Raw genomic sequence first — 3,010 nt, 5'->3', positions numbered from 1 at the left:
AATCGGTTGGATGGGTGACACCTCGGGTTCGGTAAACTGAACCCGAAGTCACTTATCAAACACGTGACGACTGGATTTATATTTTTATTTCTATTTGTATTCGTATTCATATTTGTGTTCGTTCGGTTAGAACAAATGGTTGCCAGCTCACGTGTGTTGGCTTCGATTAAAAACCGTTGGCCTTCGGGTATGTTTTTACCGATCCCGTAGCCGTCTTTTAGACAGTGGCCGAGTTCACGTAGCGCGTCAATGTGGCCGAGATACGCCGCACGTGCGCAGAGCGTGACGCCGCCGATTAGGTCTTTCACGTTTTTAGACCCACCGCTGCCGTTGAACTGAATAACTGCTAGTGAGTAGAGTGCCGGCGCGTGAGATCTAATCGCGGCTTTTGCCATTAAGGCAGCTCCGTCTCTCCGGTTTTGGAAACAGTAAAATTGAATCTGTGAATAAGAAAATAAAATAATAAATATATTAATATTTAACAAAAATGGGTAAATATACTATTAACAAAATGTGCAATAAATAAAGGGTCTTACGAGACATCCAGACACCCCCTTGTACGTCCAGTATAAGTTGTACGTCCCGTATTAGGCTATACGAGGCGTATTGATTGGTTTTTTAATACAAATGTATGGGTGTCCCTAGGATTTCCCTAAATAAATAAGGAAAGATGACCAAAATGGCTACTTTGACTTTGACCAATCACATTACTAAACTAACCCCATAATTTTACAAATACCTAAAATACCCTTTCAAGAAAGGTTAGACTGACTGTTTAGTTATGTCGTCAGCCGGTTTATGGAGCAAATAAAATCTTGACATGGGTACTCAAAATAATAAGATCCGCCATCCTACTAATCTACTATGCCGGCTGACTAATTTATTTTGTCGACAAGCCTCACATGAGGTAAAAAAAGTCGGATACACAAATTGGTTTAAAAAAAACAACAATAATAATAATAATAATAATAATAATAATAATTGAAGAAGTTTAGAGGAAAACTTTGTGTATAAAAAAATTCATAAACCGAGGTGTCGGTCAAAAAAAAAGGTAAATTTATACTATATTTAAAAATTTTCGAAAAAAAACCTATAAATTTCCTATGTCCGGGCCCACAATACAAGCTTCACCTTGAGAGTACTATAAATAAAATAAAATACTTGGTTTACTTACCATGCCTAGTATGTAAGAAGCTTCAACGTTTCCGGCATCGGAGCACCGTTGAAGAAACCGGTGAGCACATTCCGACCACTTCTCAGCTTTCACGGCCAACGTTTCCGGTGAAGCTTTTGACAACACAAGCGGGTTAAGCCCTAACCCGTTAAACCTTTTGCATCTGTTTCACACAATCAATTACAAATATCAGAATCTATTCAGTTATCAGTTTACCACTTCCGGTTATATTCCGGTTACTTACGTTACTAAAGAGGCTATGAAATCCGCCGGAGAATCGGCTGTGGAGGATAATCTTGCAAGGATTAGTAAAACGATGTCGTCCGGGAGTACATTGAAGAAGTTAAAGCGAGTGGATGGCGTTTTGAATCTTTTCCGGCTGGTTGTTGCCGGAGCTCCGGTCACCGGATATAAATTACCGCGGCGTGTTCTCATTAGTGAAAATGTGAAATAATAATAAAGGTGACAGTGTGAGCATTGACGAGTGGACTTCATGGGCTTATATAATGGGTAGTTGGGAATTACGATAATGTCCTTGTCTTAATTATCTTTTGTTTTGTGGGGTCACGTTAAATATTGGTGTACGTTTTGTTTTCAATTGTGTGTGTTATTATTGGGTCGTTTTAATTTTGTCTATTTAATAGTTATGACTTATGACTTGACTGTGATTAAGTCGATGTTAATTTATTTTCTTGTTTGAAATTTGAAAAGCTTAATTTAAAGGAAAAAAGAAGAAGAAAATTTGGATGATAAGGTCAATTTTATTAATAAATTTAAAAAGCTAACAAGAAACTAGAGGTACAAAATGAAATAGTTAAAAGTCAAAACAAAATGTTAAAAGTACATCAATTCTTTCAATCTATGGAAGCCGGTTTTGGAGAAATTTAATGGCAAGCTTTTATCGTTATCAAAGTCTGCTATAAATTGCACGCTTTTCTATGATGAAAAGTTTATATAAAAGATAAATTAATATCAGATATTATTTGGTTAAAGGTATTTGGTGGTGTAATATAGTGCTAGTTTGACTCATGTGTGAAGTAATCCCAAATGACCTCCTCTCTCGATAAAAAAAGGGGGTGGGGGGGGGGGGGGGATAAGAAATCATATATATTTTATAATTAAAGTTATCTTAAAACAAAAAGATATACAATAACTTTTGGCGTAATGAAAAGAATGTTGTATATGAGTTATTTTTATTAAATTTTAAGTGGGTCTTTTTTTTTCACTTAAGGGCGAGGAGGTTTTAACGATTTCCTGGGACGTTTCTTATATAATAGATGATTTATTACCTTAATGCCGGAGATTCCAATCCAGGTGTAATTTTTTTTTTTGTAACGACCAATTAAGTAACACCGGGTACTCCGTACGCGATCCCCAATGACTAAAGGTAGCCCAAGCCGGCCACGAGTCCGGACGGACGGAGCCCCTAGCGGTCCATCTATTGAGGGATTCCTCGGATAAAACCCGACTCCCACGCCCGCCAAACGGCACGACAGCGAGGAGCCGGTAAAACCGGGTGAGATCAGGACTCGAACCCTGGCAAGACAGGGTCATCCCTCATATCTCCCATATAATTTGGTGATAGTGAGGTTTGAACCCCCTACCTCTCACATGTAAAATTGCTCTATCACTGAACCATATTCAATTTATGTAATCCCGGTGTAAATAGGTTAAGTAGATAATTAACTGTTACAAAAATAATAAAATAACATAAATTAATGTTGCTACTGTTCACATGTTAACCAGCTATAAGTTAATGGTCAAACGGCGTTGACCGGATAAATTGGTCCCTCCCAAAGTTCTCCCCTGTAACTTTTGTCTGCCTGTATTGTACGT

The 3,010-nt window shown here is 37.7% G+C and overlaps 1 pseudogene; it reads right to left on the bottom strand.

Annotated features, from left to right (window-relative positions):
• Positions 1 to 21: 21 nt before the first annotated feature.
• LOC143607515 (F-box protein At1g67340 pseudogene) lies at positions 22 to 1,626 on the bottom strand (annotated as a pseudogene).
• Positions 1,627 to 3,010: the final 1,384 nt, after the last annotated feature.

Source organism: Bidens hawaiensis, unplaced genomic scaffold, assembly GCF_021521415.1.
Source record: "Bidens hawaiensis isolate Kalapana, Puna unplaced genomic scaffold, B.hawaiensis_p1.1 tig00083191_1, whole genome shotgun sequence".
Lineage (NCBI taxonomy): Eukaryota > Viridiplantae > Streptophyta > Magnoliopsida > Asterales > Asteraceae > Bidens > Bidens hawaiensis.
The sequence above is the reverse complement of the archived record's forward strand: the minus strand, read 5'-3'. Positions and strand labels throughout refer to the sequence as shown.